The sequence below is a fragment of the Balaenoptera musculus genome, chromosome 7, assembly GCF_009873245.2.
Source record: "Balaenoptera musculus isolate JJ_BM4_2016_0621 chromosome 7, mBalMus1.pri.v3, whole genome shotgun sequence".
Lineage (NCBI taxonomy): Eukaryota > Metazoa > Chordata > Mammalia > Artiodactyla > Balaenopteridae > Balaenoptera > Balaenoptera musculus.
In genome coordinates, this window is record NC_045791.1 from 61,225,128 (window position 1) to 61,245,881 (window position 20,754).

The window sequence follows — 20,754 nt, forward strand, 5'->3', positions numbered from 1 at the left end:
CTTTTATTGTAATTGCTTGTAGTGTACAGGGACTATAATCACACAGTAGCATGTCTGTTATAGAAAATCTTACTATTTGCAGGCATTTCAGAAAGTGTTTTGAAGAAGTAAATTCTAGATGACCAAATAAATGAACCTTTTCTATCTGCTTAAAACTCATAAAGCAAAATGATTTCTTTTTTGGTTAAAGAAACTGAAATATCCTTAATAATTCTACAGCTAGACTCTCTCCTAAAATTCAACTAACTAGGTTACAATTAAGTTGTTACAAGACTGATAACTATATATAGAATGATAAATTCATCAGCTAGGCCTTATTTAACACAACTGTCAAGACTCAGTCTTTTTTTTTTTCTTCCTCTCAGCTGTGCCAATTAGCCTCCTCAATAACTCATATCTAATCTTAGGCAGGTTTGGAGCCTTTCTATTCATGAAGCTGGTCAGGTAGCTGCCCAGTTGACATTTTCTGAAGAAGCCCAGGTCTTACTAAAATCCTCGCATATGCCAGCCTTACAATGTATCTACAGTCATCATTAAGTAATGTTGGGAATAAAAATCAATGACTTACTTATCCAGTAGAGCTGCGATCCATTTGCATGAATAACTGCACTTGTTTACCCTGAGTACAACCTATTGTCACCATAACAAAAAGTATAGTTTTTCATTTATTTTTAGAATAAACAAATACTTACTGAGTGATTATTGCCCATGCGCTAGGCACTGTGAAGGCCCTGAAGGTACATAAGAGAACATCACAACATGGATTAAGTCTCTACTCTTAATGAGTCTGTATTTTCATGTATACTGATGAGGGGGGAGAAGTATTAGATGGTGTATTAGCCAGGGTATAGGCTAGGTATGCTATGGAAAAATATATCCCCCAAACTTACTGGCTTCGGAAAACAACGCTTTATCTCTCTGTCACTTCATGCCCTTTGCAAGTGAGTCCGGGCTTTGCTCCACATCTCTTCATTCTGGGATTAGGCTAATAGAGAAGCCACTATCTCCCAGGGAAAAAAACATTCTAGAGGGTCTTGCACTATTCATTTAATGCCTTGATCTAGAAGAGATATTGTTTCTTCTACTCCCAACTTGATGATCAGAATTTGTCATGGGAACTTATTCAAGTGCAAGGAGACAGACACGGCTGGGAGGCAGAGAACTGGAATATCTGAAGAGCTTTAATGACTTCCAGGGACATGCAAGTTCTGAAGTTGAGGGGAAGATAGGTAGGGGCCTTCAGTGTGGCGAGTATCCTAGGTCCCACAGAATAACATCTTTGGAGCTCTGGGCATCCGAGATGAAGCCTGAAAGATAAAAGTGCTGGAAAAGGGGATAAAGGAGCAGAGGAAGAAGAATTGCAGTTATTGATTATCTACCCTGTTTCAGTCATTTTCATTTCATTATATTGTTTAAACATTTAAATTTAAGGGATTGAGGAGGAAAACAAAATGTTAGCAGTGAACAAGGAGCTAGAGGTATCCCAGAGGTAAACTAGACTCACTGAGCCATCTGATTTAGATTTAGTAACATGGTACCAGATATAACACGGTACATGCGAACTGATACCTGTGACAACTAACTAGGTAAACGCATTTGTTAGAATGCTATGAAATTTAAATTTTTAGAGAAATTTGGGGAATAATACAGAATTACAGTCCATACTTGATTATCAGAAATAATTTTGGAGAATGGGTGGAAATAAAGTAGGTTACAGGTAACCCAAAACCACACACAGTTCAAATAAAACCAATCAATGCTTCATGACCTCAAAGCAGGTAACCCAGTTTGCAGATCGATCAAACACTGAATAAACTAGAGTCGGGATCTAGGAAGATTTCATTTCTTAGCGAGGCTGAACAATTAGGTAATGACGAAATTGGAGTTGAAGGGCAGCTCTCCCAGATGCAGGAACTGAGGAGCCAGACTCTGGGTAGGGCTGTTAATAGAGTGGATCAAGTGTGCCAGACTTCAGGACTCCAGACCTGGAATCCTGTCCCCTGCCACTGCAGAGCTGATAATCAGGGCTTATGCCCCAGGGCTCGATTACATGCCCTGTGAGCAAAGTGACCTAATCCCAAATCTCTGCTGCACCTTAAACACCTCCATCTGAAAACGTGCTAATCCACAAACCCATTCCTCCATAGACCAGTTTATCCACCCTCAGATAATCAGGAATTAATTGTATATGCACGTGTGTGTGCATTTTAATGCATCATAATTAGAAACAAAAGGAGCAATTTTCCACACTTGAAGGCCCAGAAATTCTATTTAGGATATAACAGAAACATTTCTTGATCCTCATCTTTTAATCCACATGTGAAAATACAAAGTGTATTGAAAAGTATCCCTACTAACTGCTTTCTATACTCCCAAAGTTGACATTTTTAAGCCTTCTGAACCTGGTGATTATTTTCTAAGTGAGCAAAAATTTACTTTTCAATGGGTATTTTATCATTATCGTTAATTGACTCAAATAACATGTATTGAGCGCCTGTTATACATCAAGCCAAAAACCATCTACTATATAATGGGTTATGGCTTTGCAGTAAGAAATCTATATTCTTAATGCCAAGTATTTAGGACATTATAACCAAAAACTGACAAGTGCAACACAAAACATACTAGGCTTGTAGCATTTAGAATAAAAACAATGCCGGGTAATGAATCAAAGGTTTATTTTCTAAAACAGCATGCTATAAAAACAGATTTTACAATAAAGGGCAATTTGATCAATGTGCCAAAATTTCAATCTTATTGAAATAGAGCTTTTCTGTTTGTGATAAAACAGTGAACTGATTAATAGCATCAGCCAGGACTTTTCAGTTTTCTTTGCAGGCTGAAGCTTCTCTCCTCTTATCTAACCCAAGGGAGGTGTCTTAATCTAGAACATGGCTTGGCACAAACGGTGGCCTGTGAGCCAAATCCATGCCTCTAACTAAGAATGGCTTTTACATTTTTAAAAGATTATAAAAAGCAAAGACTATACAACAGAGACTGTATGTGACTCACAGAGTCTAAAATATTTACTAGCTAGCCCATTATAGAAAAAACTCACTGACCCCTGGTCTAGAATATTCCTAGACTCCTCTCTCTTCTTCATTCCTCAAATCTAATTTAGTGTCTGCCCCCTAATATCTCTGCCACAAGTGCTCTTTCTCCATTCCCCTTGCTAACTGTCCTAGATTATGACTCCATTGCCTCTTGGCTAATGTGGTTCTCTGCCTCCAATCTCACCCTTTTCCAACCATCCACTATAATGTCACCTGAATAATCTTTTAAAGAATAGAAATCACCATGTCCTTCTCAGTAAATCTTTTCTTGACATCCCACCACCACTACAACATACATATTACAGCTTGTTTCTGCTTCCCTGCATTTGTTCAGATGTCCATGCAACACACTTCACATCAAGCATTTATTTACAGATTTGCTTTCCCTTTAAGCTAGGAGCTCCCGTCAGGGTAGATACGGACATAACATCTGCCATGAAGAAGATGTGTGTCAAAAAGAAAAAAAAAAAGAAGATGCGTGTCAAAGACTAAGTGAATGAATGAGTTTAATTCAGTGTTTTTTGAGTGTAGAAAAAGTTCCTAGGGTTCTGGGTATCTTTGGAAGAGAAGAGGATAGGTATGTGCCACCAAGAGAACGTTTGGCAAAAAAATAGTAAAACTAGGAGAACTGAAAACCAACTTCTCATCTGCCTTTCATGCTAATGTTTCCTTTCGTGAATGCATTTGAATATATAAAATTTTTAAATGTTTAAATTATGCACAACACTAAGATGTGTACTTTACATGTTTTTCCAGTTATTTTTGTTTTATAAAGTGGGCATATGTGTGAATATAGAACTGAAAATTGACAGAATGGGTGCATTGTGTATGTGTGGAGAATAAGGATTGGAGGAAGGCAGGAAAACAGAAGGAAGATAGAAGAGCTTACCATTAGCTGCTTCCCTGCTTCTAACTTCTTTCCCCTAGCTCCAGAAAGAAGGCAATCTCCTTGCCTTCTCAGCATCCTTTTTTATTAGTCGGGGTAGACAATGCTATGCTGCAATAAAAACTCACTCTGAAATCCCATGGCCTTAACATAGCTAAAGCTTATTCTTTGCTTATGTTACATTTTCATTTTTAAGCCCATATGAGAACATGGGCTATCCTCCACGTGGTCACTCAGGATCCCTGGCTGACGGCAGCTCCATTGACCAGAACTGTATAATTTGGGATATGTGATCTTCTTCTTTTAAGAGAAGAAAGTACATAAAGACCTTCTATCTTCATTCCATTGCTCAGAGCTAGTCACATGACCCTACCTAACTGCAAGGCAGGTACAGTCTCTCTTGTAGTAGGAATGAAAGAAGAATCAGATAGTGGAACACTAGAAAGGTCTACCACACCCTTTCAGATGAACTAGTTATCTTTAGTAAGACAAAACTATCCACTTTGTAGCACAGAATTCGAACTTCTGTTTATTTAGTTTGGAAGGTGTCCTTCTCAGGGATTATTGATGTCATGCACATTTGGCCAGCAATCCAGAGAACTCCGGTTATGGTTCCATCCCATCTTCCTTACATCTTCAGTTTATACGGAGATTTTTTTTTTTTTCCCTCAGTACCTCATTAGCCAGTCAAGAAAATAGAGCAGAATATTTACTCCTGGAATAAGTACCTTCTCTGATCATCCAAACAATAGCTCTCTAATAGTTCCCCAATTCTCCTGATTTCCCTAGGATGAATGGAACCAGAACAATAGTCCACAAATTAGAAATCCGGGCAATAGCTCAGACCCTGAATACTTTGTGTATATGGTGAAGACTGAGATAGTCTTCACCATATATACAAGACTGGGGTAGGAGATAGGGTGGGAATGGATTATTGGGGGCCAGGCATACATGAGCTAGATCTCTAGCCTTCCTGACTACTATGAACACAAAAGAGAGAACCACCAATTCACAGCCCGAAGGTTTTATGTTAAACCATCTTAGAGTCTTCCTTTTCCTTTCTCGGCTGCCTCGGAGATTCATTTTAGCAAGCTCCTACCCGCAAATGTTGAGAAGAAGGCCACGTATCAATGATCCTCTGTACCCTGTTCAGATATCTGAAAAATCTAAAGAAGAATGAATATGTGTTGGATAAGAGATTAATACAGTTCAGATGAGCCCATGTTGCAAGCATATATAAACATAATTCGAGAATCAAATGGACTCTTAGTCATTGTCTTAGTGACTTAGTCACTCTTAGTCATCCCTTCTTGGGATTTTAAGGTTAATTCAGTACTTGCTTGAGGCCAGATGTCTGGCTAATCGCGTCTCCTGAAGAGAAAGAAGCCAGAAGACCCTACCAGCTTTAAAAAGAGAAATGTAAGGAAATGGGTGCGTGGAGACTGTTAGCAACACAACCTAATTTCTGGAAAAAAAAAAATAAAGGCTTCCTTTGGTCAAAAGGTAAACTTCCAGTTATAAGGTAAATAAGTACTAGGGATGTAGTGTACAACATGATTAATATAATGAACACTGCTGTATGTTATGTATGAAAGTTGTTAAGAGAGGAAATCCTAAGAGTTCTCATCACAAGGAAAGAATATTTTTTTCTTGCTCTTTTATTTTCTGTCTGTATGAGATGATTCATGTTCACTAAGCTTATTGTGATAATCATTTCATGATATATGTAAGTCAAATTATTATGCTATACACTTTAAACTTATATACTGCTCTATGTCAATTATATCTCAATAAAAACTGGAAGAAAAACACAACAAAACAAGACAAAATCAATAATTCATCTCCTCAACTCCAAGCAGCACTTTATTTTCATATTTAAATTTTTTTCTCTAATTCGGAACCATATTATAATCAATGCATTCTCTAAAAGTTTTATTAATCATTTTTTACTAGCAATGGTGCTTTAGAATTGAGGGACTAATAAGAATAAATATTTCTGTTTCACCAAAAAAAGAGAGAGAGAGAGAGAGAAATAAATAAATACCAAAACAAAACAAAATAAAGGCTTCCTGTCCCCTGAGAGGAGGAAGATCTCATGTGAGTTAAGATCACAGGGCTTCCCTGGTGGCGCAGTGGTTGAGAGTCTGCCTGCTAATGCAGGGGACACGGGTTCGAGCCCTGGTCTGGGAAGATCCCACATGCCACGGAGCAACTGGGCCCGTGAGCCACAACTACTGAGCCTGCGCGTCTGGAGCCTGTGCTCCGCAACAAGAGAGGCCACGATAGTGAGAGGCCCGCGCACCGCGATGAAGAGTGGCCCCCGCTTGCCACAACTGGAGAAAGCCCTAGCACAGAAACGAAGACCCAATATAGCAATCAATCAATCAATCAATCAATCTTTAAAAAAAAAAAGATCATAACGCACTCATAAGGAGCCCAAATGCCAGTCACCAAGCTAGTCTATGGATAAAGTGAAGATATTTCTCTTCTGCTTGTCATTTTTGGTTATGGATCTTTTCTGTTTCTTCTCTTCCATGTGTCTGTAGATGGGCCTGGGGCAATCTCCTGTTTGTGAAAGTCTCCCCAATAACTCTCCCCTCTGCCACCTCTTGGGAGGTCTACCATGGAGATGACAAGGTGTCTCAAGTGTACACATAGTTTGGTCCTCAGCATGTCAGCCTGCGCAGCCTGTTTCAAAAATATGAATCGGTTGCTAATGTTTAAAATTCAGGAGACTTCATATAGAATTCAGGATGCCTGACTGCTCTGGTAATCCTGGGTCTGCGTTTCCCCCATGGCAACTTTTGGCTGGAGCTGAGTAGCAGCTGCTCCCTTTAAAGGAGGCAAGAGCACAAGAATTCTCTAGTCTCTCTGCTCCCCATTGTCTTGTTAACAATGAGGCCAGGCATTTTATATCAGGTTAGCCTTGATGTTTTCCTTGGACTCCCAGCCTGTTTTACTTAATCATTTTTTCCTGCCTGGCCGCTTTAGATATTTTAATTTGTAGCCTCTGGCTAGTAGAATCAAGTTTTAGTCAAAGCATCATCAAAGTTAGATAGGGTATTCTTGGACATATTTTGCATGCCCTAGAAGGCCAAGATCCAGGTATCAGTTTAGAGGAAAGAAATCTAGGAGGCTGCTTACCTTGCCTCAACCTTGGACAGAAAGAATCCTGAAGAGCCACATGTGGTCTAATCCAATGTGTCAAATGCAAGGGGTGGAATGAAGACCTAGCTAGTGTGCGTTTGACAAAAGAATTGCACATGTATTATCTGATTTGTTATAGCCTTTAGTGGCATGTAACAAAAACACACATAATCCAAAATGGTGTAACCAAAAAGAGGTTCTGTTGGTTCCATAACTGAAAAGTATAGGAGTGAGTCTGGCTTTAGCTAGCTATCTGGTGTAGCTAGACCAGAGGCTCAAATGACACCATGGGCATGAGACTTCTGTCTCCATCTTTTGGCTCTGCTTCCCCTGGCTCCCCTCTCAGACAGCCACCTTGCATCACCGTCACAAAATGGCTGCCAGCATTACCAGAGCTACATCCTTACAGGTCCACATCTAACAGGAGAGATCTTTGTCCTCGCATTCCAGGAAAAGCCTAAATACTTCACATCAATTCCGATTGGGACAGATTGGTCCCAGTCTCTGTAGCCAGGGGAATGCCAGTCAGGCACCAGGGACAGGTCAGGTGCTCCACCAGAGAAGCAAAAGTGGCATGGGGGGGCAGGTATAATCCCCCAAATGGAAATCCATCTGTGGTTACCAGGAGAGAAATGAATGAATGATGGATAGCATGAGTAGCTGATTTCAACTATGTCTGGGCCACTTGTTAAAAAACAAATTCCCACTGCTCAGGTATTCTGATTCACGAGGCCCAGAAACCTTCTTCTTTAATAAGATCCCGAGGGATTCTGATGCAAGAAGTTATTAATTCAAACTTTGAGAAACACTTTGAGACTGCAGTGTCTTATTAAAACTAAAAATAAATTCATAATTACATGCCAGGAACCGTATTAAGTATTTTACAGCCATTATTTCAGATAATCCTTAAACAACTCTATGAAGTAGGACCATTATTACCTTCATTTTTGGATGAGGAAGTGAAGCTTAAGAAGTTTCATAATTTTCCAGATGACGCCTAGATAATAATAAGTGACAGAGCCAGGATTACAAACCCACAGCTACCTGACTGTAAAGTTAATGTTGTTACTACTTTGTTATAATATCTATATTCCTTTAGATATCTGTGCTTGCCATAGATTGAAGGATGATTCATGAGTCAGAGTGTCTGATCTTGCCATTCTTTGACACGAAGAACAACTTACTGATAGTCACCAGAGTGAGTCACTGAGTTAGACAAAGTTATATCAAACATCCGTGTGTTGTTCCTACACTGCAGTATACTGTACGTGGCCTTAGGAAAGTTACGTCTGCTTTCTGAACCTCAGTTTCCCTTTCTATAAAGGATTATTGATATCATTTCATAAGGTTGACATAGGAATTAAATGAATAAGTAAAAGTGCCAAGACCATACCTATCCTCAGTAAATACTGGGTATTTTTTTTCCATCTGTGGGTTTAATCACAAATGACCAGATGATAATTTCTTTTCCTATCACTTTGTTTTGGCTGCTGATTCACTGAGAACTTTCACTGTAGGCTCCTCATTACCCTTAGCATAGACGCCAACCAATTCTGGCCAATTTGTAATCTTCAGATGTTTGTGATGCCCGTGGCAGCTGGTATGTCAGTTTGAGAGAGGTGCTCAGGGATTGGAAAGAGAGGAAGGAACAAATAATTATTAAGTGCCTATTATATAGCAGGCATATTTCAGAAAATAGTTTGTTAAGTTTTTATATTACTGTTGAGGTATAACTGACATATAACATTGTGTTAATTTCAGGTGGGCAATATAATGATTTGATATTTGTATATTTTTCAAAATGATCACCACAATAAGACTCGTTAATGTCTGTCACCATAAATAGTTACAAATTTTTTTCTTGTGATAAGAACTTTTAAGATCTACTCTCTTAGCAACTTGCAAATATGCAATACAGTACTATTAACTGTAGTCACCATGCTGTACCTTACATCCCCAGGACTCATTTATCTTATAACTGGAAGTTTGTACCATTTGACCACCTTCACCCATTTTACCCGCCCCCTCTGGCAACCACCAATCTTTTTTCTGTGTCTGTGAACTTGGTTTTGGTTTTTGTTTTAGAATCCATATATAAGTGATACCATGTAATACCACATAGTATTTGTCTTTCTCTATATGACTTATTTCACTTAGCATAATGCCGTTAGGGTCCATATATGCTGTAGCAAATGGCAAGATTTTCTTCTTTTTTATGGTTAAATAGTATTCACACACACACACACACACACACACACACACACACACACGCACGCACACATTGTTTTTATCCATTTATCCACTGATGGACACTTAGGTTGTTTCCATATCTTGGCTATTGTAACTAATGCTGCAATGAACATGGGGGCACATAAATCTTTTCCAGTTAGTGTTTTCATTTTTTTCAGACAAATACCCAGAGATGGAATTGCTGGATCATATGGTAGTCAATTTTTAATGTTTTGAGGAACCTCCATGCTGTTTTCCATAGTGGCTGCACCAATTAACATTCCCACTAACAGTGCACAAATGTTCCCTTTTCTCCACATCCTTGCCAACACTTGTCATCTCTCGTCTTTTTGATAATAGCCATTCTAACAGGTATGAGGTGATATCTCATTGTGGTTTTGATTTGCACTTCCTTGATGATTAGTGATGTTGAGTACCTTTTCAGTACCTGTTGGCCATTTGAATATCTTCTTTGAAAAAATTCTATGCAGATCCTCTGCCCATTTCTTAATGGGATTGTTTGCTTTCTGCTACTGAGTTGTGTGAATTCTTTATATATTTTGGATATTAACCCCTCATCAGATATATGATTTGCAGATATCTTCCTCAGATATACGATTTGCAAATATTTTCTACAGCTGTTTCTGTAGGTTACCTTCTCACTGTGTTGAGGTTTCCTTTGCTGTGCAGAAGCTGTTTAGTTTCATGTAATCCCACTTGTTTATTTTTGCTTTTGGTGTCAAATCCAAAAAATCATTACCAATACCAATATCAAGGAGTTTACCACCTATGTTTTCTCTTAGGAGTTTTATGGTTTCAGGTGTTACGTTTAACTCTTTAATCCATTTTGAGTTAATTTTTGTGTATGTTGTAAGATAGTGGTTCAGTTTCATTCTTTTGCATGTGGATATCCAGTTTTCCCAACACTTGTTTATTGAACAGACTGTCCCTTCCCCCATTGTATATTCTTGGCTCCTTTGTCATAAATTGACCATATATGTGTGGGGTTTTTTCCCTGGGTTTTCTATTCTGTTCCATTCATCTATGTCTGTTTTTATGCTGATACCATACTGTTTTAATTAGTATAGCTTTGTACCATAGTTTGAAATAAGGGCGCATGATGCTTCCAGCATTGTTCTTCTTTCTCAAGATTGCTTTGGCTATCTGAGGTATTTTGTGGTTCCATACAAATTTTATGATTGTTTGTTCTGTTTCTGTGAAAAGTACCTTTGGAATTTTGATAGGGATTGCACTGAATCTGTAGATTGCTTTGGGTAGTATGGGCATTTTAATAATATTCTTCTCATCTGCAAACATGAAATATCTTTCCATTTATTTGTGTTTTCTTCAGTTTCTTTCATCAGTGTCATAGTTTTCAGTGTACAGGTCTTTTACCTCCTTGATTACATTTATTCCTAGGTATTTTATGCCTTTGTTATGCAGTTGTAAATAGGATTATTTTCTTAATTTCTCTTTCTGATAGTTCATTTTTAGTGTACAGAAATGCAACAGATTTTTGTATTTTGGCTTTGTATACTGCAACTTTACTGATTTCATTGATTAGTTCTAATAGTTTTCTGGTGGCATCTTTAGGGTTTTGTATATATAATATCATGTCATCTGCAAATAGTGACAGTCTTACTTCTTCCTTTCTGATTTGGACTCCTTTTATTTCTTTTTCTTGCCTGATTACTGTGTCCCGGACTTCCAATACTATGTTGAATAAAAGTGGTGAGAGTGGGCATTCTTGTGTTGTTCCTGATCTTATAACCATTGAGTATGATGTTAGCTGTGAGCTTGTTATATATGGCCTTTATTATGTTGAGATATGTTCCCTCTATACCCACTTTGTTGAGAGTTTTTGTCATAAATAGATATTGAATTTTGTCAAATGCCTTTTTTGCATCTATTGAGATGATCATATGATTTTTGTCCTTCATCACGTTAGTGTGGTAGGTATATCACATTGATTGATTTGCAGATGTTGAACTACCTTGCTAAGTTTTAACAACAATGCTACATTGTGTAGATGAGGACACTGAAGCTTGGAGAAGTTATTTGCCCAGGGTCACTCCCCCAGGCAAGTGGGGGAGTCAGAATTTGAACCCACACCTCATCCTAGTGACTCCATAACCTGTGGGCTTTTCTGCATGTGTTACTTCCCTGTGAAAGTGAAGCCCTCATCATGGATGTAAACTATTCATCTGGTGCTGACTCTACTTGAGTAGACTTTATTAGTGAAAACTTCAGTTTTCTTGGCATATTAATGCTCAAAAGCAGAATGGAAAGGAATCATCAAATGTGAAGAAGGAACACTGACAGTTTTACTGATGAGTTTTACAGTACTGGAGACGTATTGATTATGACAATAATAAACATACCATCTTTTAAATACAGTCTTAGCTTACCTTTTTTTACTCTAGGGTAGAAATTAGAAGTTGAAACTAGTCAAATGCTAATGTAAATATGTTCTCTAATAAAGAAAACACCATGGTTTTGCATACATATCAAGTTTTTCTCTTTTCTTTTCCCTGAGAAGAAAAAATCTTTTGAAATCCTCAGTTGAGTTAGAGGAGGTTCTTATTAGGTAAATGTAATAAATTTATGATGAAGATAGGACTTTGTAAAGTTGCTTTTCTTATTTGTTTTACATTCAATTCCTTTAGTACAATGGCATAAAAATTCAACTGAATAGGAAAAAAATTCACTGCAGTTCCAGAACTTGATCAATTATCTAACAATATTATGAAACTGAATATATTATCTCATGCAATCCATTTTATCTTTCCAAGTCAGTTATCATTATTCTTTCTGAGACTCAGTAAGAGAATTCTTTGGGTTTTTCTAAAACTTCCTAAAGTTCAGATGCTCTATTCCTTCTCTCCATTGGCCATCAATACTCTGAAAATTACAATAATTCTCTTTCCAACCTATAGCAGCCACTGTCACCAAGTACTTGAAAGCAACATCAACATCTTTTTCAAATAATGGATTTCAAATATTGATTCAAAAAATGTTTCCATTATTTTAAAATGTTGAGTAGCTAGATGTAAGTTACACATTCTCAAAATGACTAAAAATTAGTTCCAAGATTTTAGCAAAGGTATTATAGGATGGTACAAACAACGTGAATGCTATGCTCTTTCTTCACAGCTCAATCTCAGATTTTGAGGAGTATGTACCCAACATAAAACATATATATATATATACATTTTCCGAATTCCTCTAAAAGGCAAGATTACTAGCCTACAGAAGCCTAGTCATTAATATCCAGTGTGCAAATGCTAGAAGCTGGAAGGAGGGAGAAGAGGACAAGTGATTCCTTCTTAGGCACAAACCTACCTTTATATAAAGTTGTTGTTTAGGCAGAGATTTCCTTTGACATTGCTAGTTCTTTTTTTCTCATTGCCTTAACTACATCCTAGTTCTCCTCTGTCCAGACACCTAGAGACTCTATGCCCACACTCTGCCTCACATGGGATCCTGCCAGGACTTGTCTTGGACCCCAGTGATTTGGGGCTCAGGTAGCCACACACTCCAAAATCATAATCTTCATTCTTCTAATAAAACTGATCTGTGGCATAATATCCCTTTAATCTTCCTAAAAAAATATATGCACCTTAAGTCCAAACCAAACTCTAATGTATTGGTTCTTAAATGTTACTATGTTTAAGAATCACTTGGAGAAATTGTCCAAAATCAGATTCCCAGGGTTCCCCCACAGACATTGTGATTCAGTAGGTCTGAAGGAGGGTCCAAGAGTTCACCTTTTCAACACAGACTACAGATACTCATGATGTAGTAGTTCAGCAGAGTAAACTTTGAGAAAAACGCTTTTTATCAATGACAGTAGAAGGAAAATAAAATAAAATAAGACATTCAGATAGAATAGACGAAGAAGTCTTCTCACATGCCCTCTCCACCTCACCCCTGTTCTCCTTCTTCTGAAGATTTGGCACCAAAGCTTCCTAGCCAAGGACTCTGCCCCGTGAATTTTAGCTGTCCTTGCTTTAACCAAATTGTTCTTTAAGTCTCTTTGAAATCAGATGGAGGACCCCCTTACTCCACTTACGCATATTCTATCTACTCTTGAGGGCTACTGTATCTGGCAGTGCAAGCAGGTATTCTAGTGTTTGGAAAAAAACAATTGAAAAGGTGTGAAAGACCTTGTTTAGTGAGTTGTGTCTGAGAGGTATTGTGCATGCCTTTGTAACGATTTTTGAAAGCTATAATCTGCCTTAATCAATATTTCCCCCAGTCTACCTGGATAGAATGGTTTCCCCCCAAATTCCTGTCTACGTAGAACCTCAGAATGAGACTTTATTTGGAAGTAAGGTATTTACAGATTTAATTAGTTAAAATGAGGTCACAGGTCTTACCATATCAGAGTGGGCTCCAATCCAGTGACTAATGTCCTTATAAGAAGAGAAAATCGAAGCATAGAGATGAGATGCACACACAAAGGGAGAAAGCCGTGTGATGATGGAAGTAGATATATCGTGATGCATCTACAAGACAAGGAATACTAAGAATTGCTGGCATCCTTTGAAGCTAGGAAGAGACATGAGATGGATCCTCCCTCATAGTCTCTACCAGGAACTAACCATGCTGACTCCTTGACTTTGGACTTCTGGCTTCTAGAACTGTGAAAGAATAAATTTCTGTTGTTTTAAGCTACCTAGTTTGTGGTAACTTGTTACAGTAGCCCTAGAAAAATAGTATACTACCTTTCCAGTCTTACCTCACTTTACTCCCTTATCCTTACTGTCTCCTCAGGAAGCAGCCTCCACATTTTGCCTTCCTCTGTTCACCCTCTTGGAAGTGCCTTCCCCTTTCTTTCAGCCAGTTCACATCCAAGTCATCCCTCAAGGTCCAGTTTAAATAGGACTTTTTCTATAAAACCGCCTCATCACTCAGCTCAAAGTCAGATTTTTCAGGTATTTTCTCTGAATATCTATAGGAAGCACTATTTGAACAAACTATTAATTATGTAAACATGTCTTAGCATTATGACACTCTTCGTTGACTTGAACTATGAGTTAAATCATAATATGGTTATTTAGATGTTATGCCTTTATATTATCTCCTCAATTAGTTTATAAATTGTGCAGTAGAGATTAACCTTGCCAAAGAGAAGTTTGGCCTTTGCCCTTGGCTCCTGGGAGGTAACCTCTAAACCTTTGGAATATCCTGCTTGATTAGAGTGTTTTCGTTTACCTGGGACCTTGGGCTAAACCTGATAATCTATGCGAATAGTGTGATGTATGGTGAGGGGCCTAGGGCCACATGGTTTCAGCTCAACCTCTGGAGGGACTGGAAACTAAGTTCAGCTACGTGGGTGATGACCAGACCTCAGTAAAAACTGCAGACACCAAGGCTTCCCTGGTTGGCAATATTCCACGTGTATTTTCACATGCTGCTGCTGGGACAAATAGGTACGTGACTCTATGGGGGAAGACAACTAGACGTCCCACAGCCTTGGTGTCTCCTGGGCTCAGCCCTACGCACCTCTTCCCTCTGCTGATTTTAATCTATATCGTTTGGTTTTATTGCAGTAATAAACTGTAATCATGAGTTTAACTGCTACCTGAGTTCAGTGAATTCTGCTAGTAAATTATCCAACTTGAGAGTGGTCTTGGGGACCCTGAACTTCCCACTAGTGTGAGAAGTCAGGATAGTCATGGGGACTCTGGATATGCTAGTAAAGGGACAGGACTGGACTGTGTCATATTTATACACATACATAACCATAGCAACTAACAGAGTTTAGTACACATCGTTGAATTATTTAATTCTAGTAGCAATTTATTGTCTAATCTCTTCCTTAAACTTCACTTCCATAGCACATCATATAAAGATAACTACTTAAACACAGGGCAGTGAAGAGTGAAAAGGAAAAGTGATTTGAGTAAATGTGCTAAGTAAAGGGAATTCTACGTGATAATAAGTGTGACCATTTACTGAGAATATATGAAGCACCAAGTATGGTACTAGTCCTTCACCTGGAAAACCTCTTAATTCTCATAGCAACCGTTGGAAGTTTTATTGTTACTTTTGCGTCCTTGGCAGATGAGAAAACAGATACAAAACTTTTAACAAATATGTATAACTAATCCATTAATGATTAACTTTTAAACAATCCTTGAATCCCTTATCTTTTTCTAGCCACCAACCTATTTTTCTATGCTGCCTCACAGCCAACTTCACAGAAAAATTTCTCCAGGTTGACTACATCCCTCATCTCCACCTCCTCGCTTCTCACACGTTCCTTCGCCCACTCTAACTTACTTATCTACACCTTTCTGTCAAAATGGTTCTTGTCAAGGTCTCCAACTGCCTTCATGTTGCCAAATCCAGCAACAGTGCTTCCGTTTTCATTACACTCCATCTCACAGTTTATCATGGCCTCCTTCTTTAAATAGTTTTTTCTCTTCTGATTTTTTTATGCTACTTGCTGATCCTAATTAGTCTCTTTTGATGATATCTGTTCCTTTACCTAAACTTACTTTTAAATGTCGGAATGACCCAGGGCTCCCTTTGGGGCCCTATTCCATGTATACTGTCTCCTTAAATGATTTCATTCCCTTGATTTGCAAGCATCTATAGCATGATGATGCCCAAATCTAGAATACCAGCCCTGACATCTCCGTGGTGCTCCAGGCTCAGAAGTCTATGTTTCATGTTTATCATCTGGTCAACACCATCATGTAGAGGAGATTTTTGGTATGGAAAAGGCAAAAGTTTACTCTCCTGGTGCTTCTGCTTAGTATGGTATCAAAGGAAACTGCTTTTCTTACTCTAATCATCACCCAGGATATTCATGTTCAACTAGAGGGGATAAGAAAATTGTGAATGAGCACAACTGTTTTTTAATAATTCATGTATAGTGCATATAGGTACATGCATAATATATTGGGATTTTATGCAACATTTCATAAATTTTGAATATTTACATCCAATTCAATTTTCTACAAATCTGTGTGACAGCTAAATCAAGTCATCTGTTTTGATCTCAGTATTAGAATAAAACCCAAACGCCTTTAATAGTCTTCAGTGTTATCAAGTATAGCCTCTGCTCCCCACTCCCTCATCCCATATTCTGGCCACACTGCCCTTTCTAGTCATTGAATGTTGTTTCCTACTCAGGACACCAGTACTTGCTTTTCCTTCTGACTGGTGTACACTTTTTTCCCCTGATCTTGCACAGCTGACTCCTCTGTCTTCAGGTCTCAACTCAAATATCATCCCCTAGCCCAACTGAAGTAGGAGCCCCCAGTTAACTCCGTATCATGTGACTTTGCTTACTTCCTTCCAGAACTTATCACAATCTATACTATTTTTAGTTGTCCGCCCATGCCCCACTCTCTTCCACCATTGTTAGAATGTGAGCTTGAAAAGAATAGGTTTCTTGTCTGTCTTACTCACTACTGTACCTCAGCACCTATAATAACATCTGGCCCACAGCTGGCCCTCATAAATAATTTGTTCAATTAATTTGTTTTACTAAGCACCTGTGCCAGGATTTGAACTTGAGTTGAACTTGGCTCCAGAACTCAAGCTCTTAAATACTCTGCTTTGCTAACATTTCAACTAAAGCAAGTGACAGTAGATAGTTAAAGATGATGAGGTTTGGCATCAGTCAAGGAAGACTTCTTGGAGAAGAAGTGAATGATTTGTATACAGGCAAAAGTTTAAAAGAAAACATTCCAGACCAGGTGTACACACAGAACTAGAAAGAAGCTGGATTTATGAAGTGGAGGACAAGGAAAGCTTAATTATAATTATAATGGAATTGATATTGAACAGACACAATGTAACCCTTTGGTGGGAAAGTTTAATTCAATCCTAGCTTTACCCAGTTTCCATGCCAAATTTAAGTTCTTTGGAGGGCTGATGAATGCACTTACACATAGACCCAAAACCCAGTAATTCGGACTCTTACTCTTTATTCATGTTTGCTTTAATCTGTGCCGTAATATTCAGCATGGCAGATACCTGGTGGAAAGAGCAATAGGAATTAGGTGCAAGAGTAGGGGCAAGAATTGAAGAAACAAAATGTTGTCATTTTGCAAATAAATTGATTTAAGCATTCTCCAAAATGTTGTACCTTATATATTTTCATCTTGTTTCCAAGAATATGCCACTTTCATTTTGAACTCTAGTGTTGTTAAATAAGAAAGCCTAATTAATATGTAGGAAAGAGTATTATTCACCTCACTCAAATGCTTAGAAAAATATACTTAGCTATACAACCCCTGATTCACAGAGGAAGCTGAGGGCCAACTGCAAACTACAACTCCCACTCAGAGATAATGAAGCATGAAATGGCACTTTAGAATTACAATTACATGAGGGAAAGTGCCTTTCCAAACTCAAGAAAAAAAAAAAAAAGCATTGAAATGTTAAACAAAACTACATAGAGTATACTCTGACAGGTTATTAGCCAATAAATAGTATGTTGTTTGCAGGGGTTATTTTCCTTCCAGTTTATGTGAGTCTTTGCTTTTCCTAAAGGTTGTAATATTTCTTAATAATTTCTTATGAGAACAATTTATTAATATATGTGATTTAAAATTATTTTCAGAAAGAAATATACCTGAGCCTAGAGTTTCATTGTATCAGGTAGCTATTGTGGTCAAATTCTAAATGTATGTTCCTTTGAGTTACCCTCATAAAACATTTCAGACATCTCTGCTTCTTGAATTGTTATGTGTTTTTTATGTTTTCGTTTGAATTTATTTTCTATCCTATCAATAACCTGAAAACTTCAGCTGTTCCTTAAACTTTTTCCAAATATTGAAGAAATTTGCTCATGATCCAGTAGGTAAACGATTCACATATACAAAGCCCAAAGGAACTATTCATAGCCCTCTGATATTAAGTGTTATTCAAGAAAGAAAGAATAAAAGTATACAGATATTTTATTTAACTCCTAAGTATATCATATTAAGCCTGCAAACTAATTTTATTCTTATTCTTTTTGATTTTGCTGTTATAATTATATAAAAATTCCATATATCCATTCATGAATTTTGCTGATTTAAAAAAAATACATGAGAATAATGCATTGTGTATAATAGGATATAAAAAAATTAATAGTGATTTTATTTTTATCCCTAAATAACAGGAAATGTTTCCAATTATTTTTTAGAGCAGGACATTTGGTACAGATAATGTTGCTATAGCAACTTTAGAACAGGCTTAATTTGGGCCACAGTGAGTGCACCCACTTGTTTTAAATTCATCATTCAGTCTAATCTAGCATTTACATGAAGAGCTGCGTTTACAAATACTGTATCAGGAGTGCCTGTGTGGCAAGTTGTTTAGGGATACTATGCCTCAAATTTCCACTTGCAGTTATGGCATTTATTAAGAGCTTATATCACAGTACCAAGAGCTCTAATGTTTATTAAGGAAAAATAAAACCTTACTCCAATTTAACTTGAGATTAAAAGCTTTGAAGATCTATTTAGCCTTAACAGATCTCTGAAAATATTTTGACACTAAAATACACTTTACTTTCTAGTGTTAAGCCTTACAAAATCTTGGAAAAGATTTTATTGTGTTTGCCTGGAGAAAGATATTTTAGGTTATTCTGCATTAGCTTATTTCTACTGTAATGATACCATGTACCTGTAAGAATTCTCACAGAGTTTACACACATTTAGGATCAAGCTGGTTTCAGATGAGGATACAGCGGCTTCCCAATTCTAGGAAAGCATGCTAAATGCACTGGTCTTTAGGTTTCAATCTCATAAAAGCTAAAATCTTTTACGATTCTAAGATTCATTCTTTGTTACAAATGAGGTATGGCCTTTGAGGCAACAAATATCTTCACACCCTTTACCTCTGCCTGGAATTTATTTCCTGGGCCATTATGTTAGGATTCAACTCAAATGTTAGGTCATCTACCAAACCTTCCCTGATTTGCACCACAAAACTGCCCTCTTCTCCAGAACATTGGGTCTAGACTGGGCTCTGCTATTTCACATACTTATTTGCATATTTCTCACTACTAGGCAGAGAGTTCCACAAGGAACACTTGCTTAAGCTTAGTGTCTTCTTTCCCCCAAACCAAAACAAATTCAACAAACATTTGTTTTAATGCATCAACACATAACTATTGACCACCAACCACGAACCATAATAATAAGTGTTCTGGACTTACTAATTTTAATTCGGGGCACTATATCCTGAAATGACACCTGAGAGTATAAGGCAGAAAATGTCATTTGTAAAATAACTAAAACCAACAATAAGAACAGTAAGCTATATGAGAGTCTAGAAGACAGTCAACTAGGAGATCGGAGAAGATTTTAAAGAAACAGGAGGATTGAACTAAATCATAAGTATAACTGGGAATTGGGGAATTAGCCAGAGAGTGTGGAAGGTTTTTTCAGAGAAGGGCAAGAGCCAAAAGAAGTGGAAACAGGGTAATTGATTCAGGGAGAGTAAATACTCAAATGTTGCTGTGTCTAACGCTAGATGAAGGAGAGGGATTCCTTACACTTCGGAAGAGTGTTTAAGACAATCTTCCTTTAAAAAAAAAAAAATGACTGTGGAAATTATATAGAAAGGTTTTGAATTATGCACTACTAAGTCCCAATGTCCAGACCTAGAACTGATTTTGATATTTATTGTTAACTGTTACTTTCCCCTCAGAACGTTTTTAGAATAACAATAAATAAAAGAGTCATGATAAAATAAAATATGAAATACCAAATTCTTTCCCAAATTAACTATTTCCCAATAAGATTGTATTTAATAGATATTTCACTCAAGACAGAAATGCAATGAAACAGTGTAATTTAGGAAAAGGTACATTTAGTTGATATCTCATCTGTCCTAAGATATTAGTTCCATACTTTTAATTTCAATTTTTTAATCTCTTCATTGACATGATAGAAATACCTAAAGCAGAAATAAAAAAATAGCTGTTTATATAAAAAAGAATTGAGCTAATGATGGAGAAAAGATTTAAAGATCATCCTCATGGTTCAAGAAATATAACAAAGGGAGGCTCTTAAACTTTGCATTATATTACTGTTATATCCAAGAAAATAAATTTTCTAGAATAAAAGAATGGGCTACTGACAATTGTTATCTAAAGTAGTCATTATATATGTTCAAAAGTAGTAGAAAGCAGGTAAAACTTAAATCATTAAAAGGAAAAAATGTGGAAGGTTGTAAATTTAATTTAATGAGAGGTCAAGATGTAACTTCGCATAAAAGACATTCTGAAGAGAAACATTAAATAAACATATGTGAGAGTCAGCTATTACAGCAAATGAAGATTGGATTTAGAAAACAGTAAGGAATACAGGTATAGATGTGACAAATGACACAAATATAAAACCCTAATGTTTAACCTTTAAATTGGTGATCTGGGAGGCTGAAACATACTATGACAGGTATGAAAAGCACAAATAAAATAGCATA